The 17,152-nt window shown below is 32.0% G+C and overlaps 1 pseudogene; it reads right to left on the bottom strand.

Moving 5' to 3' along the window:
* Positions 1-2,140: 2,140 nt before the first annotated feature.
* Positions 2,141-7,361, bottom strand: LOC11414201 (probable LRR receptor-like serine/threonine-protein kinase At3g47570; annotated as a pseudogene).
* Between the last annotated feature and the right edge of the window lie 9,791 nt (positions 7,362-17,152).

Below are 17,152 nucleotides of genomic sequence, written 5' to 3'. Positions count from 1 at the left end.
CCAGTCCCCCTTGCACTTCCAAGGAGATTTCCACTAAGAAATAATCACACAGATTACAATTGCTCAATACTATCTAGTATGAGACTTCTCAAATGCTCAAGCACGCAGGCAAGAGACTTCCAATGCTCAAGCACTAAAGCAAGAGGCTTCTAATCAAACAGAATTACACAAAAATTTGTTTGAATTGAACACTTGATATACAATCAGTGGTGTTCACAATACAATGCAATAAAGACTCTAGACTTAAGAATTTCTAAGATATATCAAATCAGTGCAGAAATTCAAAGTGCTTTTTAGAATCAAATTTGGCAGAGTTTTGGCGCTTTTAACTTGTGTTGATGTCTCTACCAATCATCAAGTCTTCACTCCTTTATATAGAGGTGAGTAGAGAGACGTTGAGATTTTTAGCACGTCTTAAAGAGTCGTTGAGTTCCTTTGATCATCCACCAGTAATCTTTTGCCTGATTTGGGTGTAGTCCTATGAAGGATCAACTTCAAATTCATTCCTATCTTGAAGGAACAATTCTACAGGCAGAGCTGTTATCTTGTATTGTAGCGAGGACACACTCAGGGTCGTGGAGGTAGTGGTTGTACACTTGTACTTTGTCAACTCTTCAATGAGGTACAAGCACCTAGTGCTTTTCAAATGAACGTTGGCACTCCCCTTTTTGATCCTTCGCTCTTTTAGACGAGGTTAACGTAAAGAATCAGCTCTTTGAGGTTTCAGATTGAATCTTCTGATCAACTGTAGCTTCTGGTGATGATATAGCTTCTGATGAAATCTTGCTTCTGATGAACTTTGCTTCTGATGAACTTCTGCTTCTGATGATGTAATCACTTCAGAGGCACTTGAAACTTCAGAAGCACTTCATAGCTTCAGACGCAGTTTTCTTCAGATGCTTTAAATTCCTTTGCTCTCTATTGTTCTTTCCAAGACCTATTGAAATTGAATAACTTTGCCTATGGTCCTGTACACTTGAACAATTATTAGCAAAAATCAATTGACAATTTTTAATACCTTGTTATCATCAAAACTCATTAAGGTTTATTCTAAAACACATTTTATTCCAACAACTAATTCCTTGAACTGAACAGGACCTCAGTCGTTAGCATATTTTTTCCTCTCAATAGATAACTTTGTAAATGAAATGGGAGAATTATAATTTTTTATAGCCTCACTCTTAAAGAAATTTATCACTTATACTATCGTCTAATAGCAATCAATTAAAGTTAGTGTTTATTTTTTTATATCTTCAACATAAAAGTAAGAAGCCATTGGAATATTTTACTTTGTTTAATGTAAGTTTATTTTTCTCTCTTTTTTATTTTATTTTATAAAAAAGTCAAAATGATATAAATAAAAATGACCGCTAAACGCTTTAGCACAAGGAGTGCCAAAACGACTAGACACTAACAAAGTTCAAACAATCGTGTACAACGTTAATAAGGCTATAAAACAAAAAGAAAAAAGAAACAGAATAATAAGCTAAAAAACTGAGTTTAAGCAAGTTAAAGGACTCCGCCGCCACATTTGATAATCAAAATCAAAATTATTATATTTTGATTTCAACCACCAAAATGACTGAAGCTTTACCCTTTCACCTAACGCAAGCAAGTTGTCCTGTTTTCTTTGAAAATTTCTATTATTTAGTTCTTTCCATATTGTCCATACAACTAACAGCCAAATAATGTGCATGGAGTCGGTTGTCTTCTTGGAAGAACCCGCAAGCCACCAAATTGATGCAAATGCTCGAAAAACTGACAATGAAAAACTGTTGAGAGACCAAGCCAACCATCTATATGAAATGAATTATGAAGCATAGTTAGGAAAATGTAAAAGTGAATTAAAAAACAATTAAGAAAATATATACAATCTAGTCATAGGCATACACCACTACTAGGAAAAGCAAAATTAGAGAGGGAAATTTGTGACGGAAAACATAAAATTTCTCACAAATTCCTTGGTCGCAAAATTTAATGACGGAATTAGAGAGGGATTTCATGTTTTCCCTCACTAAATTTCCCTCACTAATTTTTGTTTTTTTAGTAGTGCACCATGTTTACATAGGTTAAATATGTATACAGATTCACAAAAAATAATGACAAGTCAGGATTGCAGCCATTACTTTTGAAGTGTTATTCATGAAATGATGATGGAAGCTAACCTGCGAGGATCATAAATAGTCACAGTACGATCAACCCCACCAACGGCAATATTACCAGTGGAAGAACTGCAAACAGAATATAAAGTATCACCAGGGGTACCACTAATCCGATGTACACAACCACCATTTTCTTTCACTCTCAAGTCCCACATAGTAAGCTGCAATTGAAAAACAGATGAGGAAGCACAAAGCAGAATCCATTATAACCTATGAAGTACAAGCGTTGAAACAGTATGTGACACGGCACACATGTTGTGTCAAACAAGATTTCTAACAAGCAGACACAATACCAAATGGCGTCTCTATGCTTTTATAATTTATCACTATAAATCTAAAAAATTACCCGGCTTCCTTCAGTAATAGCTAACAGAGAACTTTGATCTCCATTTAAAACATTTTGCATGAAGCTTACTGAAGTAGGGTCCCAGAGCCTGCAAGATGACAAATTAACTAAGAAGAATGAAGGAGTCCGGGTATAACTAAGAAGAATGCGTTCATGCTTCAATCTTTTCTTTGGTGCTTTGAGATCGCCACTCCTAAAACACAACAACACCAACATTGGATTTTTTAAATTGGATTCTTTGAGTCTGGGTATAACTAGGTTTTTTCTCAACCGGATCATCATCCGCATTTTCAACCATAACTATAAATAAACAACATAACATTTTTAAAAAAACATTTAATTAATAATTAATTCAAATGAAAAAAATAAAATAAAAATGCTAAAAAAGGTGTGGCTTGAGAATAAAAGGCAGTGGCTACTATCATGCAACGACAATTAACTGCTGCTCTACCAGCGGTAGTTAGTTGTCAATCTACAAACGGTAGTTACTTACCATTCTATCAACGGTAGTTACCTACTGTTGTGAGTATATCACAAAAACATCAAAATATAGCAGAAAAATTTACAAAACTGTTTCTTAACGTCAAAAGTGTGTAGAAGCCTTGTAGCACTCCTTCAATGATTTGAGACTAAGATTGTGGATTTTTTGTTTTTTTTTTTTTTTTGCACTTTAGTGGTTTTGATGGAAGAGACAAAAAAAGTGATGGATGAACAGTGAGGTAGGAGTAGGTTGTGCTGGTTTTGGTAAGTTTCCTACGCAACGGTTGTTAAGTACCGTTGCAAGGAAAATACGGTAGTTAACCATCGTTGGTTTAAGCGAATGGAAATTAACGACCGTTGCAAAGGCCAAATGGCAATTAGGTATCGTTGGGTTATATATTTAATTTTCAGGTGTGCTTGAGCAATTTTTGAAGTGGGAAAAACAATTTTCATTCTATTTTTATGAGGGGATAAAATAGAAATGCCAATAATTAACCATAATTGGGTTCTATAAATAAAGGAGAACATGGTCCCTAGGTCACACATACTAGTGGTTGTCGATCTTGTTGACATCCCATCATCACAAGGAGATAAAGAGAATAACAAAGAGTTCTCTCACTGAGAATGTGTATGGATCTAGAATGACATATCACGTCAATGATATCTGATCATGAATTCAGATATGCTTACGCATATTGATTTACTATTTCTTATGATTAACATGATTGATTTTGAGTTTAAAATTAAGTTTGATTCTAACTGCCAAGGAAGTAACTGATCATTCATATGTAATAATATACCAAGAAGTAAAATCATTTCAAATGAATTGATTGTTGTTTTATTTGGGCAAACAAAGTTTAATATACTTATGAATTAAACACATTTTAATAAAGATTTGATTAAATCGACACCCATTGAATTAACTACAATGACAATTCATATGAGAATGAAGATAAATATGGGAGAATTATCAATTCTCACATCACATTTAATTAGAAAGCAATACAGAAAACATTGTTTATTTATAGCAACTAGTATACTAAGCATTGCCACATGTGATTCCAGCTGACCATTCATTTTCTTAGCAGAGTACATTATGCTGCATAACTTCTCTTTCCACAAATGACTTAGAAATTTTGTTCAAGACCTGAAATTAAAATCAAGAAGGTCATTATTACCATTATATTTTGTAGTCTAGGAATTTTGAAATGCACAATAAGATGATAAAAATAAAATTCTAATTTCATAAGCAATTAATGAGTTGGTTATGATTCAAATAAGCATATAAGAATATCAGTTCATCTCACCAGCTAGAAAGACCTTATGGATTGTGGTAAGCTCTCTAGTGACATCCACAATATTCATTCTTTCATTTGATGATTCCAATGAACAAAAAAGTCCAATCCTAAAAAGGGGAAACTGAGCACTCTTCTATAGTTGGAATAAGAATCTCATGATTTCCATCTTCAGCTCTTGGTAAAAGATGTGGATCCAAAATCTTTACGAAATTATTGGGAAATGAAATTTTAACAAAGTTATGCAGATTTTGACCATCTTCAAAAAGTTCATCAGTGGGTCTTCTACCAGTAAGCATTTCCAGCATAAGGATTCCAAAGCTATACATGTCACCACAAGTGGATACTTCCGAACCCATCCCATACTCTAAAACATGTAACAAAAGGTATTAAATATAACAATTAAAGAATTAAAAAAACAATGGAAGATTCAAGAATGTAAAACGTACCCGGTGGAGCATAACCAACTGTTCCTTTTATTCCAATTGTACTAGTATTCTTATTAGAGGTACTGGAAATGGTTGAGACAAGTCTTGCTATGCCAAAATCACTCACATGAGCAACCATGTCATCATCAAGAAGGACATTGCTTGGTTTTAGATCACAATGAAGGACTAATTGCTCACATTATCGATGAAGATAATGTAATGCAGAAGCAACATCGATAATGATGTTTAATCTACGACGAAGGTTCAATGTTGTTGGAGGATTTGCATTCAAAGTCTCAGGATGTAACCACTGTTCTAAGCTTCCATTTTTCATGTATTCAAAAACTAGAGCTTTAAATTCTTGGCCTTTGTTATTTGTGCTAGAACAACATGTTAAAACCTTAACCAAATTTCGGTGTCTAATATTTTTTAGTGCATTACATTCAACAATGAAACTCTTGTGAGCTCCCTTTTTCTGGAGGTTCAAGACTTTTACTGCAACAACATTATCTTCTGAAACAATATTTCCTCTGTATACGGAACCAAAACTTCCTGATCCGATCAAGTTTCTATCTGAGAATCCATGGGTTCCAACATGTAATTCTTGGTATGAAACCTTAGCTAGTTGATCAATTGTAGGTGAATCAAAAGATCTCTTTTGATTTCTTTTCCTCATCATGTAGATAGTTATGATAAATGAAAGTATGAGAATAAAAGAAACCACACTAACTATCCCTGCTATCAACCTGAACTTTTGTTGCTTTGCATGTTTCCTACCATTGATAGGGCATGGTGGTAGATGCAGGTGGGAAATACCTCCACATAGCTTTTTGTTTCCAATCACTTCTATTTGGGTTGCATTTCCAAATACACCATTTGTCGGTATCTCTCCTACCAACATGTTAAAAGAAACATTCAAATACTCTAAAACAGAGATATTTTGCATACCATCAGGAATTGATCCAGACAATTGATTTCTTGAAAGGTCTAAATATCGAAGACCTTTGAGAAAAGTCAAAGAGGACGGTATTGTTCCGTTGAAGGAGTTCCTTTGCAAATGAATATATTCTAAGCTTGTACATTCACCAATTTCTCTAGGAATATCACCAGATAGATGATTCTCAGAGACATCTAATGCTTCAATATTTTTTAACATACCCACTTCTCTTGGTAAGCTACCACTCAAAGAGTTATGTGACAAGTTCAATATCTTTGATAAAGAAAAAATATTTAAAACTTCAACAGGTATGGTTCCTCTAAGCTTATTATGAGAAAGATAAAGAGATTGTAAATTTTGACAGTTTCCTATGCTTGGAGGAATACTTCCTTGAAACATATTATGATTTAATTCTAAATCAAACAATTGACTGAGATTGCCTATGAAGGGTGGAATACCTCCTGACAACTTGTTTTCCCTCAAAGATAATACCTGCATCTTTTGGAACTTCCCAAAATTTGTTGGAATAATTCCTTCAAAGCAGTTACACTCCATGGTCAAGAGAATTAAGCCAGCTAGACGTCCTAATTCTGCAGGAATTTTTCCTGATATCTTATTACCCCCCATATATAGTTCTAGAAGTTCAGTGGATAAATTGCCTATGGAATTTGGCAAACGACCTCGAAAATTATTTTAAGATATCGAAAGCATGTTTAGTTTACTGCAATTTGTCAAATATTTTAAAAACTCTAAGTCCATAGTTGAAATGTTACCTAAATTGTTAAATTCCAAACTTAGGAAGGAAAGATCTTGTAAATTCCTAAGACTTGGAACTTGTCCAACCAAATTCATGTTGTGTCCTAAGTCTAATCTTTGTAGGGCAGAAGCATTTGCAATTGAAATAGGAATTGGACCTGAGAATTGATTTGCTCCAAAATAGAATAGTTCAAGATTGGGGAGGGTGTGGAACATGTTGGGTGCAAAAGAGCCATGAAGGTGATTCAGTGTTACCGAAAGGACAATAAGTGATGAGATATTATAAAGACAAGAAGGAATCTTACCGGACAAATTGTTCTCATTCAAAGCTAAAAATGTCAAGTGTTTGAGAAAACATATTTCTTGTGGAATGTCTCCCTCAAAATTGTTTTCAGAAACTAATAGACGTGTTAAGCTTGAAAGATTTCCAATGAATGAAGGGATTCCTCCGATTAAATTGTTTTTCGCAACAGTCATTGCTTGAACCTTCTTCAAAGAGCCGATTTCAGTTGGTATTTTACCGATGAGATGGTTCCCACTCAAAAACAAAAATTTGAGTTTGGAACAATATGTCAGGTTTGTAGGAATCTCACCTGCAAAAGAGTTATTGTTGAGAAAAAGTTGTTGCAAATGTAGCAACTGACCCAACTCCTGTGGAATTTCTCCAAAGAAGTTGTTGTCTCCAATGTTGAGTGTTTTCAGAAAAGTGAGATTGGAAACATGGGGAGATAAAGATCCATGTAACTGATATCTTTCTAGAGTCAACTGTGTAACTCGTTCATGCATGGGGCTGCATGTGATTCCATGCCACTTGCAGAAGTGAATGGATGAATTCCAAGATTCAAGAGCTTTGTATGGGTCACTGGAAATTGATTCTTTGAATTTGAGCAATGCCAAATGATCAGTTTGGTTTCCTATTGCAGCCACTGCCCTTATTTTGTTTGGACCAAACCACATTAAATTTAAGGTAAGCATAAAAAGGAGATGAAGGTATAAAGAAAAAGACTTCATTTTGGTTTAGAAGAAAGTGGTTTATGCTATTTAGTTTTGTTTGTGTTCGATAGTTATGATGTGGATATAGAGAGGGAACATGCTTTTAAATACTGGTGTGGGAAGAGCAAATTAAAGGAACAGACCAGAAGCACGGGACATGGGAGATAATTAATCACCTTTCTATATTTTTTGATGCAAAAGTCATTGATTAAATATACATGTTCAAAGCAAATCTTTTGATCTAACTTATCTAAACGCAGCTCTAAGACGGGAAATCAAAAATCACAACGCATAAAAATGGTAAGTCAAAACAAAAAAGACTATGAAGTCACAGAAACAAACTAAAGAAACTAAAAAAATGTATAAAAGAAAGAAAAACAATTGGGAGGGGACCGAGAAACTAATAGAGTACTAAACTTGATTTTAGGTCAAAATTGATGATACTGCACATCGATAATTTGCTGCTATCGATTTAAATAATAAGGGAAAATTAGTTTTAAATAATAATCTAATTTTAATAAATGTATGACTATGATCATTAATTATGTCCCTCTTAATACGTTCTTGACGATGTTTCTATGATAAAGTAAAGGGAAATTCTATGGTGAAGTTGCCAAAATGACTTTTTCGGTGAAGTAACCCTACAGCTAATAAAAACACGCCACGTGTGTTAGTTATGTCATGTTATACTGGCGGATGCATGGTATGCATTGTGTACCTTCAGTCAAATTTAATTGTATTTTAGCCTTTAGATTTTTTAAATCATTAGATTAAGCATTTCACTAGTATTATTGTGTTGCCTTTCACACTATATTTATTTCTTTTCTCCTTTTTGAATTTTTCGTCCTTCTATTTCAAAAAATATTTAAATAAACCTTTTTAAGATAATCCTTTTTATAAAAAAATATTTCATTATTAAAAATAAATAAACCCAGGAAGATTATGAACATCATCACCATGTTCATACCTTCATCATCTTCTTTATTGAACAGAAAACAAAATAGCTACTCAAATTCACCTCCAAAAATTAAAATGTCATGATTTGTGTTATTAAAGTTTCCAGATCTATGTCGTAATATTCAGCAACATAGGTGCAAAGATAGGATGAACGCGACGATAACAACAGTAATCCGGCGATGGTTTAAATGTTGTTTGAACAACACAACATTTTTTCCAAACACCTGATTTTGTGATTTAAATAGATAGGAAGGAAGAGGAGAATTAGAAGAGTATTGAAAACGAATTATAATCATCATTTTCGACCTTGAAAATAAGTACAAATCATCGGGTTCAATTTCGGATGCCAATGGTCTGAATCGGGTTCAAACGACCCGGTTGGAGGTTGAAGACGACTTCCTATTTTTTTTAATCGGACTTTTTATTACAAATAGAAAGGAGCGAAAAAATGAACAAATGGATTGTATGTGTTGTAGTGGTTTTGCGAATTTTCAAAACATTTTGGTCGCGGGTTCGATCCCTGCTCTCTTTAATTTTGTTTTGCAATTGACATGTTTTCCAATTCCTTTCCAATTAATACGGTAGCAAATTTTTTCAAGGAAAGCTAAGAAAAAATCATGATAAAAAAGTTAACATTTGGATTTCTTTCATTATAGACATAATTAAGCATTTATTAGATTTGGTATGCCTATTAATAATAGTAAATACCAAAATAAATGCGTAATTACTTTGGAACATCTTTGACTTTTGATTTTTATAGAAAAAAATACTCAAAATTTGAAAATATTGAAGGCTCAAGGTTTCAAACCGTGTACTTAAAAGTAAATCCTTGAAATACTAACCACTATATCAAGTACTTGTTATATTAATTGGGTGAAATATATTATATATTTATACTACTACTTATTGAAAATTTCTAAATTCAAAAATAAATATAAAACTAAATTTATTGAAACAAATAATGTTAAAATTGAAGTAACCGTTCATTCATTAAACCAAAAATTATTTAACAAATGGAGTGAAATTATTAATGGATAGGATTGAAAGTATTACATAAACGGTCTGGTTGAGATATTACTATGGATAAAATCAATAGTTTGTTGAGATATTTATTTGAAATAAAATATTGATTTTAAAAATAAAAATAATTAAACAGTCTGGTTAATAAAAAGATTAAATAAAATATTTTGTCGATCTGATATTTATTTGTACTACTATATCTTTATAGAAAAAAGTTAATCTAATTAAACGGTCTGGTTAATTATATTTGTTTCTTTTTGTGACCTAGACCCTTTTCAGTCGTTGGACAAGTGTACTTCTCGATTGACTAGGTTTCTGAAGGGATAGTTTGTCAGATCGACTTACCAATTAGATTTTGATCTGAAAATTTCAAATTCCTACTTCCTTCTTACTCTATTAAGGTCATATTCAAATGTTTGATTGATTATATTTGTTTTTCGTTTGTGACCTAGACTCTTTTCAGTCATCGGACAAGCGTACTTCCTAGTTGACTATGTTTCTAATGTGATAGTTGGTCATATTGACTTACATCAAAGATTCTGATTTCCAAAATTTCAGTTTGTGCTTCGTTCTTATTTCAATAAGGTCATATTCAACGGTCTGATTGATTATATTTGACATTGTTAAGTCGATTTGGTCCGTTTTGATCGTTGGAGCAATGTCCTTCCATGTTGACTAGGTTTCAAATGTGATAGTTTGTAAGACCGACTTACACCGAAGATTCTAATTTTCAAAATCCCAGTTCCTACTTCGTTCTTATTCTAATAAGGTCATACTCAACGGTCTGATTGATTATATTTGATATCGTTTGTAACGCCCTCCTTGAATTATTTGATTATTTAATTATTTTTATTGAGTTAGGATATATTTATATAATTTATGTGATTTTAAATAATATTGGTTGATTATGTGGTGTGTATTATTTTATTATATAGTTTATTTTAATATTAATTAGAATAATGTGAGAATTAATATTATTTTGGAGGTTGGAGAGTTAATTAGGAATTAATAGAATTAAGGGGAGTTTAATGAAATAAAGGAGGAGTTATATTTTGGGAGTTAGGAAAAGAAAAGGTTAGAAGCAGTTTTACGTAAAACAAGTTTTGGGAGAGAAAAACCAAGGACAAGGGAGAGAAGAGCAAGTAGAGCCAAGGGAATCCGATCGTTGTGCATTTTTCTTCTGAATTAAGGTAAGGGTGAGACTATCTCTCAATGATAATGGTTATATAATTCTGATTTTGGTTTAGCATAGTTCTAGTTGAAATTGGGAATTGGGGGTTAGGTTTTTGGAGTATGATTCTTGGATTGAAAAGTGTAGAAACGATGGCAATTGTGTTAAGAATCGATGTTCAGATTGTAGAATAAATATAGGTTGAGTTTCCTATCAAATTTGGGGTTTGGGTGGATGAAAAATTGGGTTTTTGGCTGAAAACTGGTCTGTTCCCGTAGGGTTGTTCGTCGCAACTCGCCACAGTGAGTAAACTTACTCGCCTCGCGAGCTGCACAGAGACAGCATCACCTGTTTCGCGTTCTTGCGTCTTTTTCACATGTTTCTGTTTTGAATTGGTCTTTGGTGTAAACATGAAAGTTGTAGATAATTTTGTTAGCTTTCCAATGGCTTTAGTTTGACTCGAAAATGATTTTTGGTTTATGAGATATGATGAAAATACTCCAAGGAGGTCTTAGTGAATTTTTATGAATTTCAGCACAACTTTGTCAGAATTTGAAATGAAAACTGGTATTGATTGGTACATAATTGGTCTTAGGTGTAAACACGAAAGTTGTAAGCTTTCTAATGTCGTTGGTTTGACTTCAAAAGGATTTATAGAACTTGAGTTATGGTCGAATTACTGCACGTAGGTCACAGTGAAGAATTGTTTATGATTGATGAATTAATATATGTATGTATATATTTGTGAATACGATATTGTCAATGATTGATGAAGTGTTATATGTATATATGATGTTTTAAGATGTTGATTACCATTTGATGTTGTTATATTTTGAGATTGTTTGTGTGCTGCCATGTTACTGGTTATTATTGATTAAGATGCATCTGTTGGTTAATATGTTGGTTAATATTTGATTAAAGTGGGTTAATGTTTAATTAAAGTGGGTTAACCTTTGATTAAAGTTGGTTAATATTTAGGCGACGTTGGTTAATGTTGTGGGAAATGTTGGCTGGTGTTGGTTAATGTGAAATATATATATATATATATTATGTGGAAAATATATGGCGTTGAAGTTGTTGTTGGCTATCATTAGTTGTATTATTGTGGTGTAAGTCTTATTCATATATATAAATATATGTATTTGTTGAGGGGTGGTTGTCGTCGTTCATACTGTCGGTGTTTGTAGTTGAGTTGTATGTAGATATACACAGGTGGGTCAGTTGCATAAGCATAAAAGTGGGAGAGCTTCGGCTCTGGAACGCCTTGTCGTTCAAAGTGGTGGAGCACTAGTTGCTCAAAGTGGTGTTAGTGGTGAGGACTTATGTCCTGATGAGAATGCTTTAACCATTCGACAGCGGTGTGGGTCACGGCCCTGATTTTGGTACCACATGCATAGTTTCATTTGTTGAGGAGTCTTAGTGGAGTTGTCATGTCTTGCATGAGTCTTAGCGGTGGTGTCGAGTTGTTGCATGAGTCGTTGTTGTTGGTTTTAATTATCATTTGGTTGATGTTGTTAATGATGATATACTTATATATTGATGAATTATTATTATGACAGGGTGATAGATTTAATTGATGAGTTAGATATTTATTATTGATGATATTGTTGATTATGAAATATATATATATATATATATATATATTGGATAATTGTAGTTATCGTCGTTGTTGGTTGAATTAGTAAGTGTTACTAAAGTTAAAGAAGTAAGAACATTATTGTTAAATATATGTAGTTGTTTATATTGTTATGATGTGATGATTATGTCATGTCGTTTATATTATTATGAGAAGATGTTTATGATATTGATTACGATGTTATGATGACTGTTTATGGTGTTGAATATGAGATTGTTATGATGTTACATGATGGTGATTATGAATGTTGTGATGATGATTATGAGATGTTATCTATGAGTTGTTAAATGTACTTGATGATGGTTATGTTAAGTTGATAAGTTGTCTTTTATTCATGAATTGCTGATGGAATGTTTGATGAATAATTATTATTATGAAATGATGATGTTACGTATAGTTGCTAAGTTGTCCTCTATTCATGAGTTGTTAATAAGGTGCTAGGTGGAGAATGTTAACATGAATTAATGATGTTGTTATGTTGTATATGAACTATGAATATGATGTTGTTACGTTGTTTAGGTCATTGATTATGAAGTTGTCATGTTGTATACGAATTATGAGTATAATGTTATATGATTATGATTAAGATGTTAATTATGAAGTTAAATGATGCTGTTATGATGTTGCTTATGATATCGAGTTATGATTGTTGATATGATGAGTATATGATATGGTTTAGGAGTCGTTAAAAGAATTACTATTACTAATTGATGAAGTTTAAGTTGTTAGATGCATTTGATGAATTATATATTATTATTATTGATTGTGAATCTCACCCCTTCTGCTTGAAAATGTTGCTCTTCGTATGAGTAACTTGCAGGTGATCGAGAGTAGGTTGCTGTGTTTTTGCTGTCGTGAGTGGCTATCCCTCACTGAGTCGTTTAGGTGCTCTGATACGTAACGGGATGGGAACTTTGTTGCATGCTTTTCTATTCCTTACGTATTGTTTATAAATTTACATGATTAAGTTGTTAATTGGATTTTTATGAGATGTTTTGATGAGGCCTTCGTGCCAAGACTTTTTATGTTAATGAATTTAATCCGCTGCAAAGTTTGAATTAATATGTTGAAGGATAAATTAGTTAATTAACTTATTTATGATTTTATGAAGTGTAGCATTCCGTTTACATGTTGAATACTCTGATTAATTAAATGAAATTTTTAAGTCGGGAAAACGGGGTGTTACATCGTTAGTCGATTTGGTTCGTTTTGATCGTCAGATCAATGTCCTTTCATGTTGACTAGGTTTCAAATGTGATAGTTTGTCAGATCAACTTACACCGAAGATAAAACTTTAATATTTCATTATTATTTTTAAAATATCTCCAAAAGAAATTTATTTATTTTGAAAACTCATGACTATTTCAAAATATCAACATTAATAAATATTTTTTATTAAATATTTTTAAGAAAAAAAATTTATTTGTAAATTCTTTAACTATTACCCTAAAGACATCGATTAACAAGAACCTACAATTTTTTTATAGAGACCAACTATTCAACTAAGTCAATTGATTTAATTTAGTTCAATACCCTTGCTGTGTTAATGACATGTCCAATTTTTAAAACATAAGGCCTATGACTTTACTTTAGTGGGTACGGTTAGACAAGTGATTTTATTTTGAATTTTTATGTATCATAAATTTTTCAAAATTGTCTTCAGTCGTACTGTTAGTGTCACTGTTTTGATAGACTTTATGGTCAATTTCCTATTAAATTATAAGAAAAACAATTTATTTATGACATAAATAATAAGAAAAACAATATATATTATTTACATATAAAAGAATTTTTATTAGTAAAAACATTAAATTATTGCTTATGATTTTTCTTTGATATCTTTAAAAGTTTAATAATATTATCAACAAAAAAAAATTATCAATATAATTGTTTTTTTATATAATTTCCGGTAGTACAGTAGAAAAATTGATTTTCTTGCTCGGTGAATTTTTCTACAATTGTATCTTATAAAAAGGAGTAGTATTGAAATTTCTAAAGCATGAAATTAATGATAATTATATGTTCATTCAATATAATTTAAAACCCGTTAAATAAAATCAAAACGCCTAATTTTCCAAAACATAGTGGTTAGTTGGTTGGTTAAGGCAAACATTTTTAAATGGTTGGTCACAAGTTCGATTCCCATAATGTTGAAAGATGTTTTTTTTAATTTTTTTTTATACTTCATCTTCTACCTCTAGACGGGTCATAACGACCCGGTTAAAACCCATGCGACCCAAAACCAAAAAAACATAACTTTAAGACATTCATGAACAAAAGTAACATTTTTTTGCAATTTCAAACAATGTTTTGTAACTTTAAGCAATCAAATTGAAATAAATAAATTTAATTTCAAGAAAAAATACCAAAAATTGTTGTTGATGTTTTGGAATCTATGGTAGGTTTATTGTGATGGATCTATAGCTTCATCTGCATTTTTACGTCGTTGTTGTTGTTTCTATGCAAATGTAATTACTTATTATGTTTTAATTTTTTTTTTTAATTTTGTAATTTCTTTTTCTTCTTTTTTTTCCGATTTTTTTTCACATGAAGACGATGAATGTATGATGAAGATGTTGAAGAGTGACATAGTGATTTGATAAAAATCTGGAAGAAAGGGAATATGGATAAATAAAGAAAGAGAAAGAAATATGAGAGAGATGAATGAGTGATAAAGAGGAAAGAGAATTGGAAAAATAAGAAAAATCATGTGTAGAGGGTGTACCACAATAACATAGAGACCAAACAAATCTAACCGTTAAGATTTTGAAATAAACTTGTCTATGGTGGAACATATGAAGCAAGTGATCCATATTAAAATTTGTCCCAACATCTGACGTGTCATCGCTTAAAATCTGATTGGTTGAATTAAACGACTTCACTAAAAAAGTCAATTTCTCGACTTCTTCATAGAAGACAATCGTTTCTTAATAAAGATAATGCTGATGAGAGAACTCACATTCACAAACTAGAAAAAAGAGAACCTAAAGAAAGCTACCTACCCACTAAAATGCTCCCTTTTGAAATTGTACAAATTCTGTTCCAATTACCGAATCAAATATTTAGGTATTTACCTATAACTTGGATGGATATTAATATTAAAAAACTAATGTGCTCCTTTTTGAAATTGTACAAGGGATATTGCTTATTTTAAAAGAACGTGTTTTACTAAAAACGATGTATCTGCCGTAATAATTGGGGTGAAATTATGATTTAGAATTAAGGGTATAAAGTTGTAACCAAAAAAAAAAACGAATTAAGGGTATAAGTTGGAATACAAATAACAAAGAGTAAAGTTGATATCAGGTAAGAAAAATTAATTGATCTAAGATGAAACTTGCAAGCACATTCATAAAAAAAATTATCTATGCTCTTTCTTCTACATATCCATTATCCCACTTGGTTGGTAATTTATTTATACAGATCCAAGCAGAGTCATGGTTTTTTGGTCTATACCAGAGGGCTCATGACATGAGAGTCATTTGTTTTCATGTTTTTTGTTTTTTATTTAAATGAGTCTCTAAAGAAGCTATTCGAACGTATAATTCATTCAAGAGACAAATATTTATCACAAATCAATTAAATTATTTAAATTATTTTTCTTTATCTTCTTAATAAAAATGATAGCGATTATAATATATTAATTATGTCTACTCTCTCAATCGAATCTCACTAGACTAATATTTAGTATTAAAAAATTTATTAGCAACTTAGGTGTTTTCATGAATCTTGCAACCATTTAAAATAGCACATATAGTAATATTTGTTTGTATCGGCATTGTTTCTTTTAATTATCAATAGCAGTTTATTCCTTGCCTCTATCATAAACAATGCAGTTGTTTCAGGTGTTTATGGTAGATTACTAATCAGTATTGTATCGATCTCAATTTTGGTTGTGTTTTGAGCCTTTTCTTTACGGCAAAAGTCAGCGCCCAAATAGTAGAAATTGGTGTCGGATTTTGCCAGCAGAAAATAAAACAGAATCGTATTTTCGTGCTTAGATTTATTCCAAATTTTTAGGGATACTTTTACTATAAATATATAGACATTGTATCAGATGTAAACCTTGAGATACAGAGGGGCTGAAAACAGGGTTTAGAAACAAACAAAAAACTAGGGTTTAGAGATATTTCTCTAAGTGGTAGACAATAAGGTTGGTATTGTTTTGCTTCCCCTTTAATAAAACACTATTAAGATTGAGTCTCTTAGTCACGAGAATAGATTGAAACTTTTGGTAGAATTAGGTTTGAAGGCTAATTCTTGTAACCATTTAATATCTCTTTGTAAAGTTACTCATCATTATAGTGGAACGGAGGGCTGCTCTCTCCCCAGACTAGGTCTGTTTTGGAACGAACCGGGTAAACAAATTTTGTGTGTTCTATCTTTCTTTTCTCTCGTTGTTTTCTACTTTTGCTTGTGTTTATAATTGTTCCCACGTTGATTACTTTCCTCCACACATAAATTATTTTATTGGTGTAATTTTTAACGAATTCACAACAATATTTGGGCATCCACCATGGGGCAAGGATCAAACGATAATCAAGTACCATGGGTTCAAAGTGGGATATTGAGAAATTTTCAGAAGATAATGATTTTGGCTTATGAAAGGGTGAGAAATTTTTAAAGGGTGAAGGTGCGTTACTGGTCACCATGTCACACGCGGAGAAGACCGATATGGTGGATAAGGTCATGAGTGTCATTGTCTTGTGCCTTAGGGATAAAGTTTTGAGAGATGTAGCGAAAGAACCAACCGCGCCATCGATGTGGTCAAAGTTGGAGTCTTTGTATATGACAAAATCTTTGGCTCATTGGCAATTCCTAAAGCAACAACTCTACTCATTTAAGATGGTGGAGTTAAAGGCCATCATGGAGCAACTTACGGAGTTTAACAAAATCCTTGATGACTTAAAGACTATTGAGGTGCATATTGAGGATAAAGGTAAAATTATACTCATGTTGTGTGCTCTACCG

This window comes from Medicago truncatula, chromosome 6 (assembly GCF_003473485.1).
Source record: "Medicago truncatula cultivar Jemalong A17 chromosome 6, MtrunA17r5.0-ANR, whole genome shotgun sequence".
Taxonomy (NCBI): domain Eukaryota; kingdom Viridiplantae; phylum Streptophyta; class Magnoliopsida; order Fabales; family Fabaceae; genus Medicago; species Medicago truncatula.
Note: the sequence above shows the minus strand (reverse complement) of the source record. Positions and strands in the feature narration are given on the sequence as shown.